Below are 18635 nucleotides of genomic sequence, written 5' to 3' on the forward strand. Positions count from 1 at the left end.
AGAACAGAACAACTCACCATTTAGACAGTGGATAACAATGAATCTTCTGACAACTCAAACCTGCAGGTGCTCAGCTGGCCTTAGTGCCACTTGAGTCACCAGGAAAACGCAGTTCTGTAATCACAGAAATATAGGATAAGGAGGCATCTCTGAAGGTCGACTTGTCTACTGCCATCACCCAAAGCAGGGCAGACTTCAAAGTTAGATCCAGCTTCGAAATTACACCATGCTGCACGTGTTAATATTCAGTGAAGTTCTTAGCAACTCCATGGACGGAGCTTCCTTTCTGGACAATTGTTTCAATGCAGAGATTGTGCCTATGCTAGCCTAAAACCAGTAGCGTGGGGTAGAGAAGAAAAGGTTGTCTACCAGTGCCATGGACTGTTTGGATTGTGGAGAGAAAGATAAAGTTATATGGAATTTTCTGCTGATCTATAAATAGTATTTGCTGTATATATGTGCATCATGTTTGCAGTGGGAAGTTTACAGTATTTATGCATAATTTGTAGGTATTGATTGCTGAAAACTTTAATAATCTATCAAGGGAAAATCTTGCCTGGGTCTTGCACACATCCCTTAACATCTAGTATGGTACATAATAGGTCTGAGATGGTGTAAAAGAACAATTAAAAAAAATCCATAATTGAAGAGAAAAAAAAGAAAAAAGGTTTCTGAAAATCTGAATTCTCAGTGTAATAAATCTGATCCCTAAGAAGACCTCCCAAAAAAGCACCTTTCAAGCTGCAGTGACCCTACAGAACTTCAGAAATTTACCATGCAAGATATATTGCCTTACTGTTTTGTTTTTTTCAGTTGCCTTAAGGATGCAAGGTTTGTGTTATTTGCATAATGCTTAAAAAAAACACCAAAAGTTTTGAATTCAGAAGATTTTTTAAAAATAAAAAAGGTCAATAGGAGAGCCCTTGAATTTCAGTCACTGTAGATGCTTTAGAGAAATCTTTAATACAAACTATAGATAAAGTTTCTACTGGGCCATAGTAAGGAGGATTTTATTACCAAGAGACAGGAATAGACTTTCCCGTTTAAACAGTGACTCACTGAAGGGCAGTGGTGATCTATTTACCTACCTGTCAATCCCTCTACCTATCATCTTTCTTAATATACTTTATTGTATTGACACATATTTGAAAAAAATGATGAGTAGGAGACAATATAGTGCACATGAAGAATTTCTTAAGTGGGCAAAATCAAGCTGTCATTTCCAAATGAATCTCCTAACAACAATAACAACAGAAATTTCTTGAATTTGAAGATTAATTTGAATGTCTCAAGCTCTATTACAATATTCATCAAGATTTTTGTCACAATAATGTGTGAAGAGTCCTGGACAAGGGTCCTGGACAAGTATCCAGAAATTAGTGGAATGTGGCTTCAAATGTGCCACTAGTGTTCTTCATTTCCTGAGAGGTTCAATATTTAGAGCTGTAGGATAGAATTGGTCAATGTTCCAGTTCTTTCATTTCATCTCAAAGGCTGTGTATGATTTTCTGTGCACTCCGTGCTGAATATTTAGTGCTCAACATTTTTGTCCTTTCAGAGTTCTTATGTTAACATTTTTTCTCCCTTTTCAGTTTATAAGTTAGCTTATATTGGTATTAAGAATTATCAAAACAGAATTTTTAAAAAAAGGTAACAGAATTAAATGATTGTATCATGCTAATTCAGGAACGTTTTCTGATTAAGCTTTTGCATTTATTGCATGCGTGTTGTTTTTTTTTCAAAAGGTAACTTTCTGCCTTTCCAGTATGTACATGAAAGAGCAAAATAGGTGGTACAGAATCACACAATCACAAAATGGTTGAAAGGCCTCCTGAGATCACCTAGTCCAACCCCACTGCTCAAACACGGCCACCTAGACCAGGCTGCCCAGGACCATGTCCAGAGGGCTTTTGAATATCTCCAAGGATAGAGACTCCACAACCTCTCTGGGCAGCCCATTCCAGCATTTGACCACCCTCATAGGAAAAATATTCTTTTGTGTTTAAATGGAATTTCCTCTACTTCAGTTGGTGCTCATTGCCTGTCATCCTGCCACTGGGTAATATGGAGAAGAGTCAGATTCTGATCTCAGTGTCCCATTCCCCATCAGATATTTCTACATATCAATAGGATGACACCTGAGCCTTCTCTTCTCTAGGTTGAACAATCCCAGGTCACTCAGCTTCTCCTCTGAGAGATGGTTCAAACCCTCAGTCATCTTCATGGCCCTTCACTGGACTCATTTTAGTATGTTTATGTCTCTGTAGTATGGGGAAGCCCCGCACTCTGGATGTGTCTTACAGGCTTTGTATAGAGAGAAAAGATTGTCTCTCTTGACCTGCTGGCAATGCTCTGTTTAATGCAGCCCAGGAGGCTGTTGGCCTTCCTTGCCACAAGGGTCCATTGCTGGCTCATTTTCAACCTAGTGTCCATAAGGAGTTCCAGGTCCTTCTCTGCAAAGTTGTTCTCCAGAAAGTTGTTCCCCACCTTGTCCTAACACATGGGATTATTCCTTCTCTGGAACAGGACTGTGTTTCTCCGTGTTGAACTTTATGAAGTTCCTGCATGCCCATTTCTCCAGCCTGTTAAGGTCCTTCTGGATGGCAGAACAAACATGTGGTCTGCAGAACACTCCTTCCACTGTTGAATCACCTGCAAACTTGCTGAGAGTCCACTCTGTCCCTGCATCCAGGTCATTCATGAGGACATTGAAGAGTGTATTGGCCCCAGAATTGACCTCCCGGGTGCTCCACTAGTGACTGTGCCCCAGATGGACTTTGTGCCACAGTTCAACCAGTTTTCAGTCCACCTGTATATGCTTCAGCTCTTTGTCGATGAGGATGTTATTGGAGACAGTGTTGAAAGCCTTACTAAAGGCAAGGTAAACTTCTCTCCCCTCATCCACTGAGTCAGTCATCTCATCACAGAAGGCTATCAGGTTGATCATGCATGATACTCCTTTTATGAATTGATACTGATTATTTCCATCCATCTTCTTGTCCTTAGCTTGTTTGGAAATGGCTTCCAGGATTATTTGTTCTATCACCTGCCCAGAGGTGGACAAGAGGCTGATCAGTCTGTAGTTTACAGGATCCTTCTTCTTTTCATGCTTGAAGGTAGGAGTGGCATTTGCTTTTATTCAGTCCTCAGGAACCTCCCCTTGTTGCTGGGACCTTTTTGAAATAATTGAGAATGACTTCACAATGACTCCATCAGCTTCCCCAGCACTTGTGAGTGGATCCCATGGACATGTGTCCAGTTTGTATCAGTGATCCCTAACCTGATCCTCCATCACTGAGGGCATCTTCTTTGCTCCAGACTTACTGGTCTTAAGAACCTTAAATATCAACCACCTCTCTACCCTTTTTACATCTGGGCTGTATCTCATGGGATTCTTCCAAGAAGGTCTGTGAACTGGCTGAAGCATTAGTTTTAAAAGTTCTTATGCAAGTTAGAAAACGGTACATATGAAAAGTTTGTAAGCTTTTGGGTGTTTGCCCTGTTTTTAAGGTTGGTAGACGACTGTTTAATTTTATTTTTGTTTTTACATTTATTTTTTGGCAATTATTGGTAATGAAATGTTGCTAAGAAACACAAGAAAGTATTAGAAACAGTGGAACACAGAAACAAGAGTTTCTAAGAAGCCTCCAGCTTCACTTAATTGTGTGTGGATGCCCTGCTGCCACACATTACCCATACATATCTCTTTCCAGAACTGTGTGACTGCTCAGCGCTACTTTCTTAGAGCAACTATCCAGCCAATCATCCAATGTGCCTTCAAGCATTTGAGTCATTCTGCCAAACTATGTTTTATGATATTTTCCTCTGTGACTTATAATATTTCATCCTGTGTGGATAACATTTGATGAAATTATGTAAATAAGGAGAGTTTCTCTGTGATATATATATTATCTAGGGCAGGAATATCAGGTAGAGGGTCTCTAAACAGTCTGTAATTTGCATTCATTCTTGATTCAGCTATGGGATGGACCTGAGCAGGGCAAAGAAAAATTATAAGGTATTGTGGTTTAGCCGGCAACAAAGCCCCACACAGCCTCTCACTCACTCCCCCACTGGTGGGATGGGGGAGAGAATCAGAAGGGTAATGCTCGTGGGTTAAGAACAATTTAATAATTAAAATAATAATAATAACAACAATAGTAATGCAATGAAAAGGAGAATAATGAGAGAGAAGCAAAACCTGGAGGAGGGATGGGGGGAAGGAGGAATGAACAACAAAACCAACAGCCCCCGACGCAGCCGCTCCCCGCCCGCTGACCCGGCACCGCCAGTCCCCGAGCCGCAACCGCCCCCTGTGCGGCAACTGCCCTGGTTACTGTGCTGGTCGTGGCGTCACGTGGCACGGAGTGAGCATCCCATTGGCCAGTCGGGGTCAGGTGTCTTGGCCGTGGCCCCGCCCCTCCCGGCCTCCTGCCCCTGTGGTGGCAGAGCGCGGGAAGCTGGAAAGGTCCCCGACTACTGCAGGCGCTGCTTCGCGACACTGAGCTGGTACTTAACAGCAGCTAAAGCATCAGTGTGCCGTCGGCATTTCACCAGCTTAGTGAAAAGAATTAACTCTATCCCAGCCAAAACCAGCACAGTTTCTTACAATATCCTGGTTTTTATAACAAACAGTTCCTATCAAAACATGCTTTTCACTAATCTCCACAGCTGTTTGGTTTTGGTTTTCAGCATGGATGATTTTCAAGGGATCAGATCCTTATAAACAAACAGCTTTTTGACTACTAAAGGGAACAGTAGCAGAAAAGTGTAAAGTTTGTTAAAAATGTTCGTTCTGCATATTTTTCTAAGGCATCAGTATTGTTTGTTGGCAGTCTATCAAACTATAGTCCAGAATATACATGAAACTATTATCACTCGGTGTCTATGACAAAAGCAAATTATGACTGACAAAACTTTTATCCTGTCAACTATCAAAAGGAGACAAGGTCACACCATCAGCCTGGTTGCCTTTGAATATTTGTAAGTTATTACTTGTAGCGGTATATACGGTAGAAATAACTGGAAGAAAACAGCCCCAAATCCAACTGCAGGTACAAAAAACATGTGTCTTTCTTTCTTGACTAAACAGCAACTCTCCTTCTGAAATGCACACAGGTGGACACTGAAACCAGAAGAAATTAATGGCTAATTGAAAGCTGAACTGATTTTCTCCACTTAGTGAACTAAATAACTCAGAAATTCTGTTGTTATGCTGGAAGAAAGGAATTGGCATTTCTGCCCGGTGGGATTGTCTCTCCTTTGTGGAAGCCTCACAGTGCAGGTCAATGCAATAATTTGGGATGACTTAATTGAAGATATCTGGGAGGTGGAGTGACAGTGAGTTTATCTGAGAATGGTAAGAGGAAAATTTGGCATTTGGTGTGCTGTTTTCAGTGCCAAAGGCTTTGTAAAGCTGACTCACTTGCTAGCAATTCTAGATAAGAAAGTGAGTGACTCAAGAGATGTAAGTGCAAGTGATTCAAGAGCTAGAAAAATCTTACAGGGTGGGTGACAGTCACATGAATGACAGTTATTGGACAGATGCTCTAATTGCAATACAAACATAAAGCCCTCTGGGAGGGTCTTAGTGGTCTGTACTGGAGAAGCATTGTCGAACCTCAGTACTCATGGGGTGAGAGGCACCCTCATGCAGCAGGCAGGCTGTCCCCAGACACAGGCAGCAGGCTGCGCACCACAGGGGTGGTTGTCCTCTCAAGGTGGCTTTGGCAGGCTGGAGAAAGGGATGGACAGAAACTCACCACAGGCTGTCCAAGGGCAATGCCACAGCATGCCCTGGGCAGGAGAAGCCTCTGAAGATGGACAGTTAGGGGTGGGAAGGCAGATGTGCTGGAGAGAATCTGGACTAGGGTGGGGATGAGAAGTTGGCTGGACCCTTGCAGCAAGGGTAGCTAAGAGTCTGCCAGCAGGGCTGTCGGACTGGATACCAACCAGCAAGACGTGGAGAGGGAGTTCCTGCCGGCTCCCGGCACATCTCCAACCACTTTTGCAGTCCAAAGTCCAGCTCAGGGCTCCCCCAGTGCAGTGGATGTCAGGTGCCTGGAGCAAGGCTGGCTGAGGCCCCAGTGCTCCAAGGGGCCAGAGTGGCTGGTGGGAGGCTGAGAAATGGGGTGGTTTGTTGTCAGGGAGTGGGGCTTGAGCACTCGGGGCAGACAGCATCTGCAGCCTGGGTGAGGAGCAGGATGAAGGGACTGGGCTTTCCCTGGAGGCACACACCAGCCGTGCACAGGGACTCAGCCTGGGAGAGGGAACACTGCAACAAGGCAGAGAGGGCACATTTGATCCCCAGAGCAGAGTGTGACCTGGGAAGGTTGCTCAAAGAGTGTGTGGGATCTCCATTGTCGGCAAGAGTCTGATCCTGTTGGCATGGCTGTGACGTGGCAGCTTTATCAGGTGACCAGCAAAGGTGCCCTCTGAAATAAATAACATTCTGACTCTATGACCATCACTGTCAGGCACAGAACAGCATTTTTTTATGTGTTGCCTCTTCACGTTACATCCAAACAGAGCCCTACATAGAGAAAAGAGACTGTGTCATCCATCCTTAGGCACTGAAGTAGAAGAGTCATAGGGCCAAGGAACAATGCACGCCACCTTCCAAGAAAAGGTGTAAGGCAAGAGTCATAGCATGAAGACAAAACAAATCCATTATGAGGTGAAGTTTCAGGGAATCTGTATGAATATATGGATTTTTACTAAAAGCAAGTTGTACCTGGGCCGAGGGAAGATTCTGAATGGGGAAGGAAGGCGGAAGCAGAAGAGCACTTGTAACTTTACATTGTGTTCTTCCATTCCTGCAGTTGATCCATTCCCTTCACAAACCTCCTATTCAGATTTGACCAATATGCTTTCATTAGTTCAGTCAGCCCACCCACCAAAATGAATAGCACAGCCCCATATATAGGGAAGAAACCTGACATTCACCCTCTGTGCTTCATTTTCACCATCTATAGAGTGAGCTTGCAACTAAAGCATTTTAAAATGAGAATTCAAACGATATAAATGAGAATTACTACCAATAGTGCCTGATAATATTAATTTGAGATATTTTATTTCACTAGCTTTTTCTTTGTCAAATAACTGGTGGTGAACCTGGCATTTAACTAATTGGGATTCATTTTCTCTATTTTTAATTCTATTTTGATAATTATAAACAGTTCTTCAAAGGGTAACTCAGCCTGGGGAGTGCTTTTGAGATAACTATTTGAAAAGGACTGGTAGTGATCCTTGTTCCTAGTGATCAGAAATGGCACAAGTCCCCTGCACCTGTCACCAGAAGGGTCCCAAAATACCTCATAATCCTGATAGAATTGATGAACCCAGTGGAATGTGGCTCTGGGAAGATCCAAAATCCTCTTGTCAGATCAGAATTAAATTTTTGCCTCCTATATCCTTGGTGGCTGTGTGGCTTATGATGGATCAGGGGGAGGCAAAGGTGTGTGCTCCATTGAACCTGGACATTTTTCTGTGTGAGGGTTTGAGTCTGTGATGTTATGAGATTGGGCAGCACTCTGCAGCCATAAAAAGCTTTTAAGGAAACAACATCACTCTGCACAAAAGCACAAAAAGCATGTAAGCAGAATAATTATTCTTCTCTACACGCAGATGGTCACTCTGTGAATATTTCAGTGGTACAAGGCTGAGGCAGAGGCAGAATCATAACGAAATGATGTGATAACTAGGGACTGGACATACAGACGGCATGTGGCTTTGCTGTAATAACAAACTTGGTGGGACAGCCCATGTGACTGATATGCTGCGGCAGATGGGTACGAGCTCTTTAGCAGAGGCTGGGAGGGATGATGAGGAGGGGTGGCCCTCGTTGTGACGGAGCAGTTGGGGTGTGCGGGGCTCTCCTGTGGGATGGGCAACAGGTGGGTGAGAGCGAGTGGGTCAGGGCTGCAGAAGAGGTCAGGGAGACAGAGGACACCGTGACGGGCTGTTACTGACCACCTGGTCTCTGGCCACCAACCCTGCTTCTCCTGTAGGACTTCAGCCTCCTTGATATAGGCTGAGAGGGAAATGCAATGGGGCATAAGCCATCGGGGGGATTTCTGGAGGGTGTCAGGGATAACTTCATGGCACAGGTCCGGGAGGGGCCAAGCAGGGACGAAGCAGAGCTGGACCTTCTGGTAAGTAGCATGAAGGAGTTCTCTGGTGGAGGTGCTAATCGGAGGCAGCCTTGGCTGTAGTGACCATGAAGTAGTGACCGTCAAGATCTGGGGGAGTGTGAGGGCTAGAGAGGAGCAGAGGACAGACCCCAGACCTTAGGAAAAAGAAGGAAACTTTGGCGTGTGTCAAAGAAAAACTCAAGTAAGGTTGTGGGGGGGAGATGTACGATACAAGGTGCACTGTTTCATGTTTTCAAGGGCCCCAGCATGAGAACAGACGTAATGCTTTTCCAAGGGACATAAATTTCAACATACTGATAACTTCAGATGAAAAGTCAAATTAAAACTTTTTAGTAGGAAAAAAGTATGGTCACATCATCAGTTCTGAGATCTGCACTCTTTTATTCTGTGGCACATGCACCTCTGTAAAATGTTTTGCAGGAACACAGGAACCAGAATTCAGGTACTTTAGTTCTGCATTCCCCCCCGTAGGCTGAGCTCCCTGATTAGCTTACTTCTCCCATGGCATGTGGTCAGCAGGTGGCTCCAATGGTGCATGACATATCTCCATGAGGAGGTGCTTCAGGCACATCAGAAGTGGAGACAAAACCATTACCAGTTGAAAAAGGAGGGGACACATGTACAACTCCTCTAGGTGTCCCTGGTGCTTTGAAAAGGAGATGCACTATGAAAAATATTGAAAGGAAATGTGTCAGGTACAGGCAAGATATCTCCACAAAGAAAGAAAGAAACAAACAAACAAACCTCCCAATAAAATATTTCAGTTCTGATCACTCTGATCAATGAAAAAGCCTCTCTATTTATTGAAATTAAGAATTTTGTGCAAGGAATTTCTTTTTTAACGAAATTATATTTCCTATCAATGTTTTTTAGGTAGTAGTTCCCAGGTGATCTTTATTAGATACTAATTTCCTAGAAACTATTAATAGGATACTGCTAAGTCCCTTAGGTCATGCTGAAAATCTAATTGGAGATAACAGAAAAATCATTTTGGTTTTATATGTATATATCCTGGGAAGAAATATATATACCTCTAGAGACTGTATTCATTCAAATTACTTTGAAATGACTCAAAATGATGACTGAAGTTGCTCTTATCTGAAGTAATTTGTCTACACATTTATGGGTTCTGTACTTAATACTGATGATACGCTGCAGTTCATTAATAATTTTTGAAAAATGTTGCATCAGATCCAAGCTTTCAGTGATGGAGGTGAAAGCTGTAATTTGGAAATGGGGTATTTCTTTAGGTCATTAGAGATTCAGAAATCTCAGTATTCATGAATAGGTAGCTGTAGAAGTTTAATAGTTTTTGTTCACTTCTAATCTTTATAAGATTGCAAAATTTCCAAGCCCAGAGACTGTATGTGTTGCGTAAATACTGTCTTGGCTTTCATACTCTAGCAATAGCTCATAACCCACCACATTTCTTCTGGCCTCTAAACCAAATCTTTTTTTAAATATCACAGTCTTCAATGTTATGGCTCTTGTTGAGCAGTTCATTAGGACAGTACTCCAAAGAAGGGATGAGTTTCATTCTCTCTCCCCTTTCTTGAGCGCTGCCTTTTGAAGAGCTGTGCCTGCCATCTGTCTTGGAGAGCCCTGAGCGTGGGCCTGTGAGGAAGGGGGATGCAGCTCCCATGGGATCCCCCTCTCCTTGGTTAAACAGATACCCTCAGTCTCTGAGGACCTCCTTTAGTTATTAAGATCTGAAACATTCGAATGAAAAAAAGAAAATAATTAAATAAAAGCAGCACTAAAAGCCCATACATTAACTCTGTATTACTGTTGGTGGTTGACGGATAGGTAGGCAGCCTCATTTAATGTCTTTATTTTCTAATTAGTAGGCTATCAACAGACAAAACTTCATTATTTATTTGTCACTGTTTTGCTATAAGGCACTTTTTTGTTTGGTTGCAAACTTACCCCATGTCATTCTCCTGACTTCAGTACAGATGTGTACACTATGAATAGGTGTAAAGAGTCCCACAAGTCTGGGTAAGTGTGACTTTTTGTTTACATACCTCCTTGGAAATCCTTTTTGCCGCAAAAAAAAAGAAGCAAAACCAGAGTAAAATTTCAAAAAGAACCATTTATACCTTCTTGCAGGACAAATGCAATCAGTGTGTCATTCAATATATAAACAAATTTCAGGAGCTAAGTGGTAATTAGAATTATTTGACAGCAAACTTGATTATAATACATCTAACACAAGCATTTATTAAAATCCTGTTCCTTAGGCTGTTTTCTCTTTACCAGGAGAAAACCAGAAAAGAGAAACTGCAGTGGATGTGTTTTGCAATTACTGTGCATAATGCTAGCTTTAAATAACGGGTTTGCTATCAACGTCCTTACACTGGATCTGTGCTGGTCACAGCTGCCTGCCTGGTACAATTAGGTAAATCTAGTTGCTCATTTGCATATACTAATATTTTGATAAGCCACTTAGCTGTTGCTGCTGACTGCCTCTTACGGCCAGGCAAGGTGGTTCATTTGGGGTATTCCTTAGCTCTGTGCTGAACTGTGAGTGTGCAAGTAGTTGGCGTTCAAACCACTAAATCTCGATCTGACTAAAATATTTTAAAAAGCTTGGTTTGAAACAACAGAGAGGCTAAGCATCTTATTTTGCAACAGGTGTAGAAAACTACGCAGACACCTGCATCCTACGCGCTGCAGAATCACTGAAATAACAACATATGTCACCATGAGGTAGAAGACTTCTCCTTCATGTTTTGGGGATTTAACAAGATGAGCAAATCCACACTTGCTATAGTGAAGGTTAAATACCATGCAAGGACTTGCAACAAGAGAGTCACATTAAAGCCCCTTTCCTGAAGCGGTCCATAAAGGTTGCGGCATTTTCCTGTTCTAAGGGGCCTGAAACACATTTAATTTCATGAGACTCTCCACTAGACATGCATGTCACAAGAAGGATTAGCATCCCAGAGGATGTATATACCTTTTAAATTCAGTCTAAGACCTCAGCCTTAAGCTCTTCCACAGCTACCCTCCATTCCCCTGATGCCTTTTAGTCTTCATGCACACAGAGATGCCAGGCACTGATATGAAGAGCTTTATATTTTGATCATTCTCCAATGCAGATTTTGTCTAACCTGTCTTAATAGCTGTTGGGAAGTGGGGCATGTAATCTGACAGCCATTATAACAGAAGAAGCATCTGCGGATCACAAAAATTTACAGCCTGAGAGAAAAGGTGAATGGGGAAAACCAATTTCTGCTGGATTCAAATTTCCTCTCTCTCAACATATGGACACACAGAAAACTATGTAAATGAAACCAGTTGGATGACAAACATAGTAATGCTACCCTAATTTGAAAATTGTCTGAAATGGGAAGTCAAACTGGATGTGACTAGAGCAGCGTAAACAAAGAGAAACTTAGTCAGAGCTACACTGATTTGTCCTTGTCAGGTCTCCCAGTGATAGGTAAAATAATGAGTCTGATAGCAGCTGTAGCCTTGATAAGACTGCTGTGCATCCTGTGTACTGCTGCACCGCCCTGCTGTCCTGCACGGTTCATTTTTTTCAAATCTCTCACTTCTTCCTGTTTGGGAAGCCACAACCTGTAACATCAATCTAATTAGAGGGAAAAAAAGAAACTGTAGCATGCAACCTGGTGCTTTCAATGACAAACCATTAGTTTTGAATTGCTGGTCAGAATTCTATGACAAGAGAAAAGAAGGCTTGGCACGAGGGGGGGTATTCCAGGATTTTAACCCTTCCTCTTTGGTAATCCACTTTTTAGCCTGGTTCTGTGATGAAGTGCAAAACAAACAGTCGATTTCCTCCCAGTGCCGCTCAATTGCTGAACTTACAGATTGAATTTTCAACCAAGTTTTATATGAGGGAAAACTTCAAAGATTCTACATATTCTCTTAAAATAGCAAATTTAGGAGAAAAGAGAGAAAGAGAGAGACCTTGACCTTTTTTGAGTAAAAGAAGAGGTGACAGTCTAAGCCTGTCCTCTGTTGCATCTTTTGGGAAAGAAGAGAGAACTCACATGAGTAAAATATTGTGAACACCTTCTCTTTGCAAAAGCAATCCTATGAATTTGCTAGATAAGAGAAAAGCTAGTTTGAAACCTTTCAGCCACCCAGCCTGCCCGGTGCCATTCCTTGTGCCCTGCTTCAGAGACTGTGTTCTCAAATAGCTGGGGCAACCCAGGAGCTACTGGCAAACTGACAGTACACCTGTAACAGAACATTGGTACCAATACAACAGTGCACTTAGCATTATTAGTACTCTAACATGCTTTTAATTATTTTATAAATGGTTTATTGCATTTTATGGAGAAAGTGACAAAACCTTTTATTTTCCTTGGCACAGTTTCTAGATTTGCAAAGCCCAACGGTTTCCAACAGGGTCTGGGGGATTCGCTTTGCTTCAGGTCTTTTACAATCACTTGTACTTCAGTGTCCTGATGTCTTGAGCAGATATTTCTCCCCCTCCCTTCTTTTTCATTCTCCTTTATGAGAACAAAACTAAGCAGAAATATCAAGGAAGTTAGTATACTCTTTTTTTCTCACTCTTTTCTTTATGCAGTTTCACAAGTGGGCCATAAGACCTTAAATCTTATTCACAAAGATGAAGATTCACAAATCACATAATAAATCACATTAAAAAAAATTTCTAAACCAGAAAAGGTCAACAGAAAAAAAAAAGGAATTTTTATTTTCTGCTGATTGCAAAGAAAGGGGATAGAGGAGCCTCATTTTGGACTGACTTGATGTGAGACAAACCTCTTAGTTGTGTTTTTAACTCGTATACCATCTTTCCTTCTTTCTTTAAAGGAGTGTAAGTCGCCAGCTGACAATACTGTTTCAAAATGAAGACGGATATTTCATTTTACCCTTTTGCAGGGAAATGCAGGAAAGCACTGACATTTTTATAGTTTGCCTCTCCCCAAACTGACTGAATGTCAGCAAATGTTATCTTCTTCCTTAGTTCTCTTAATTTTTAAACATATGTTCTTTCTATTAAAATTCTAAATTATTTCTAATATATATTTTCATGAACCATCAAGCACTATGAAACTTTTGCTGGATAAGGCTTTGCCAGAAGCCCCTGTGCATATACTTGATTCAGTGAACAAATCTGGTCCTGTATCTCCTCATGACACTTTGCTATTTTAGTATTAATTTCTACAGTTCTTGGGAATGATCACACTGAACTTATTAATACCCTCTAAAACTTGCTTCATGCAAGACAATCTCACAGTATATAAAGCTGTATTGAATTAGGTCCTTTAACTCATTTTCCTCTTCTTTGGTTTCTGAAAAAGAAAGACCTCAAATCACAGAATTATCATATTGTTTAGGTTGGAAAAGACCTTTAAGATCATCAAGTCCAACAGTCAGCCTAAAACTGCCAAGTCCACCACTAACCCATGTCACTAAGTACCACATCTACACGTCTCTTAAATACCTCCAGGGATGGTGACTCCACCACCCCCCTGGGCAGCCTTTTCCAATGCTTGACAACTCTTTCAGTAAAGAAATTTTTCCTAATATCCAACCTAAACCTCCCCTGGTGCAGCCTGAGGCCATTTCCTCTTGCTATCTGGGAGAAGAGACCAGCATCTGCCTTGCTACAACCTCCTTTCAGGTAGTTGTAGGGAGAGCTAAGGTCTCCCCTCAGCCCCTTACTCCAGGCTAAGCAACCCCAGTTTTCCTGCACCTTATTTAACCCTTTTCTCATTTGCACTCAGTCTTCTCAGTTAAGTAATTGAAACTCATATGAAAATATATCAAATTGTAGGTTACATTGCTGAAAGGAAGCATTCCTTCAAAACCATAGACTGTGCATTGTTCAGGGTGGTCTACTTTTGAGAGAGTGTTTGTTAATATAAAAAGCACTAGACGGTTACTGAGAAACTGCAACCCAGCCTGAAGAGGCAATACAGGTTGCAAGGGGATGGTGGACACATGCAAATCGATGAGGAAAACCATTTGGGATGCCCAGGTGATATGAACGTTCTTGCCGTCTGTTGATGCCATCCATGACAAAAGTGTTCAATCATATACAAGGGTCTATGAAACACTGTTTTTTATAACTGTTTATTCAGTTCTTTTCTCAACATAACTAAAAATGTATCTCAAGCCCACCAATTTTTTCCACCGTGTTCTTAGTTCTTTTGCACCTCTTTCTCTGTCTTTCTCTCCATTACTCTATTAGGCTTAGGGCCATGCACACAGTCAGTTTATTCAACACATAAACATAAAAATGTACATGACTCTCATGATGAGCCAAGTTTATATGAGGTTGGCTTTCTTCTCTGGAAAGAAATCTATGTAGGTGCTTTTAGTACAGTAACAGACTATCTGAAAGCTGTACAGTGTTAGTGCAATGGTACGTTGACAATGACAAAGAAGTAAGGTGTGCTGGTTTTGGCTGAGAAGGGGTTAATTCTCCTCACTGTGGGGGTCGGCTACCTTTCCAGCTTCCCGCGCTCTGCCGCGTGGCGGGGGGGAGGGGGCTGGGAGGGGCAGGGCCATGGTGGGGGCGGCTGACCCCGACTGGCCAATGGCAGGTTCACTCCATACCATGTGACACCATGACCAGTATATTGGGGGGGGGCAGTGGCAGCGCGGGGGCGGTGCGGCGTCGGGTCGGCGGGCGGCGAGCGGCTGCGGCGCGTGCGGTTCGTTTCGGCGGTTCGTTCCCTCTCACCTCCCTTCCCCCCTCCCCCGGGGCTTTGTGCCTCTCGTTGTTCTCCTTTACATTGCATTTCTACTGTTGTTTAATTATTAAACTGTTCTTATCCCAACCCACGAGCGTTACCCTTCTGATTCTCTCCCCCATCTACCGGTGGGGAGCGAGCGAGCGACTGTGTGGGGCTGAGCTGCCGCTAAACCACGACATAAGGTGTTAGTGTTGAAGCACCAGACTGAAACCTGTACTCTAAAGGATTTCCCCCATTAGCTTGTGAAGTGACTTTTCTGGATTTCCATTTCCTCAGTGGTAAAATGGTTGTAATGCTGTTTGATTGCCTTATACAGCACTTTCTGAAGAGGGAAGGGGCTGTGCAAGAGGTAGGTGACCTTGTTGTGGAATGGATCTTCAAGATTCACTTGAGGATGCTTTCACTTTGCATGCTTTTTATTTGCCTTATCCAAAGAGGACCTATATTTTACCTGCTTTAGGTCTGGAAATACACATTTCTTCCAGGGCAGTGATTACTTTTTAAGGCATTTCATACTTGGGAACCAGTGCAGCTCCTTGATCATTGCTGTATGAGGAGTATGGAAAGAAGGACAAGTCACTGTGCAGAATTTGTTGCTGAACCAACTCCCTTTTTAGTCTCAGATCTCCATGATCAGCTGTTTTACTCCTTGTACTAAATAATTACAGATTTAAGTCAGAGCTCTTGATGGGTGTCAACACCAGTCTGTTATCCATTATACTATAACGGAACTAAATACGCAAAGTCTTTTCATTGTGTACATGTATTATTCACATGACAACCTGTTTTCAGTTTGGGGATTTTCTGCGGGTTTCTGTTAACACTTCAAACAATTTTCTGCCTTTATGGGCTATCACATCTGCCTATTTTTTGTGATTCAAATGACTCATAAGTACTATCACTTTCAATGCAGAGTAAATAGGAAACTTTGAAATGTGAATAACTGACAATAATACAAAAGTCAAGGCGACTGTTTTGAAATTACTCTTATCAGAAGAAAAAAATTGCTGGTTTGTTTTTTCCCCTGTAGCTTCAACTCAGTGTTTTGAGAACAAGAATCATCATAATTCTCTGCATTCTTAGTGCATTACCACTAAGTAAAATACACAACTCCTTTGCAAAAAAAGATCTGGCGAGATACTGCTATCTTCAGAGGCAATGACAAGAATTCATGGCATAAAAGGTGCCATGTAGCCTCTCAGCTACACTTCATAGTATTTGGTCAACAGAGACTAGCACCCCATGCTGTCCATGGGCCCACAATGGGAATGAATAGAGAAGCCAAATTGTCTTTGTGCTCAGCATTCAGGCCTGCTCCACAACAGCAGCAAGAGAAAACCAGGGTCTGTTTAACATGGCTTATCTGTATTGTCTATTGGTCTTGCTGAAGGCAGGTGATTCCTCCTTACTATCACATGACTGAATTCCCTCTTTACGAAGCTATGGACAAGTGCAGGATATATGTGTATGTGCAGAATCGCTTTTCCTCAGTCTCTTGAGTAATCACATAATACTTGAAATATCACCAAGAAGCAATTAATTTTGGCAAGCTTCTTATGGAATTTCTACTTTCCTTCTTTTTTCTCATTAATACACTTTTTAACGTTCTTTTTAATCCTTAGGATTTCCTGTCTTTGATTTCAGGTCATTCTAAATTGAAACCAGAGCTTTCTTCAGGCACCCACTACTCATACCATAAATCAGATTTCCTTTTCTACTCTAACAAGACTGTGGGAAGGTTTTACTGGGAGAGAGACTTCATTAGCACAAAAGCAGAATTTTGCTGCTGCTCTAATGAAGCAGAAGATGCCAACATGTCTGACCTGGGGGGAGGATTCGGTGTGCTTTCCTGCAGTGTGACTACCCTGGAAGAATAGCTGTGTAAGAAGAGGTAGCTAAACTGGCAAACAATTCCTCACATGAATCTAATGAATTGCAGTCTGGGTTCTGTATGGGTCAAGCAAGAGGACAAATACTCATATTCACTCTCATCAGTCCCATTCATGCACTTTTCATGTTCCACGCTTTTACTGTTGCTGTCACCAGACATGAACTTTGTTCCTCCAGCACTATGGACACATCTTTTTCTACTTCTGCTGCCTTGCAGCTCACTGTGTGGGATACGACCCTGCTGTGACTTCTAGCAGAACAGAAAGTGAGGCAACACTGCCACCTTTATGCTTGTTTATTCGTCAAGTCTTTCTGCTTTCTGTTAGGATATGTACTCAGGAGTACTTGATCTAAAGGATAAGCACCTTCCTCAGAACAAGTCATATTTGTTTTTGTTTCCAAAACCATCAATGTGTTTTCTCAGAATATTATGAAATATAATAAAATATTGCCTGATTTATGAAACCTGTGTAGGTACCCCACTTTGCTGGAACAGTATGAATTAATGGCTTTTGGCTCCTGGTAACTCTGTCTTGGAAGTAGAAAAGATGCATCCAATATTCCAGATAAGCATCAAGACCTCCATGGGAGACCAGTCTGAGAGTCAAGTGGAGAGAAAGAGACGTCCTGAAACAACATTGTTAACCTGCTGTGCCATAACAGAGTTTCAGCATACTTCACCTTTGTGCTTGTGCTTCATTTGTTGTTGGTTGTTCCATGCCTCTGAATGGGTATAAGTCCTTTGAGGCTCCCGAGCCTTCTCTAGCACTGTGTTAGAAGGCAGAGAGTCAATCCCCTTCTTTTTCTGGTGTTTACAGATATTTCAGAATTTAAGATGTCCAGGGGAATGACACCAGCATAAAATTATTCCCTGAATTTATAGTTAGCAAGGTCAGGTTGTCAGGAAAAAGTTACGCCTTGGTTGGACTAAGACATCACTGAAAACCAAACACAAAACATTTTTAATATCTACATTCTTCTTTATAATTGCTTTCCAGAGTGCAAAAATTCAAGATTCAAAACCTTCAGAAGCAATATACTTTTCAGATAGCTTCTTAAGAAAATTAGAGAGATGTAAGCCTACAAACACTGCAAATATGAGCAAAAAATATTGGCAAAAACATAAACATATGTTAAGCAGAGGCTGAGAAGAATAAATCTAATTGGTTTAATGTATCTCATATAAATCTCTTTTAATATCAGTTGAATTTGAATTTACTGCAGCTCACTTTATTCAGTGTCCTGCAGCCATTCCTTCCGTATGGTCTGACAGATCAAGGTTGCTTCTACACAGTCAGGAAGTGTCAATTAGTATTTTACAGTGTTTTCTGAAGTTTTGGCGATGATGTACCTGGGGAAAACAAAAACAGATGAGACTTGATCTGGTTTTTCATGAAAGGGTAACCAGCTGCAAAGCTGTTTCTCCATGCCAGCCCAAAGTATCATGAAAACTGTGCTTTGTGGCACAATGAGAACTGGGCTGAGAGTAAAAATGTATGTCATTTTTTGTTCCCCAGAACATGAAGATATGGAAATGCGATTTGAAATATAATGCCTATGCATTTTATCAGATTCAAATTATTTTTAACTTAAAGTTTTTGATTCCCATACATATCTGATCCTACGCATGATGACTTGGTAAGGTATACCAGCTGAGGATTTACTTGGGAGGACTCTATAGCATTGCATGATGCAGTCATGGGCTCTTTCAGTCTTTATTTCTCTTCATCTGCGTAGAACTAAGTCCTCTTCTGTTTCAGAAATGTAGAACTTCTGAGATACTTCAAGTCAAAGGAGCTATATGTACCACAGAAGTTGTTCAAGTACCTTCAATTAGTGGGACCTGTGCCTGGATGAATACCATTGTAACACTCCTCAGGCAAGTGGTTTA

Source organism: Phalacrocorax aristotelis, chromosome Z (assembly GCF_949628215.1).
Source record: "Phalacrocorax aristotelis chromosome Z, bGulAri2.1, whole genome shotgun sequence".
In the NCBI taxonomy this organism is placed as follows: domain Eukaryota; kingdom Metazoa; phylum Chordata; class Aves; order Suliformes; family Phalacrocoracidae; genus Phalacrocorax; species Phalacrocorax aristotelis.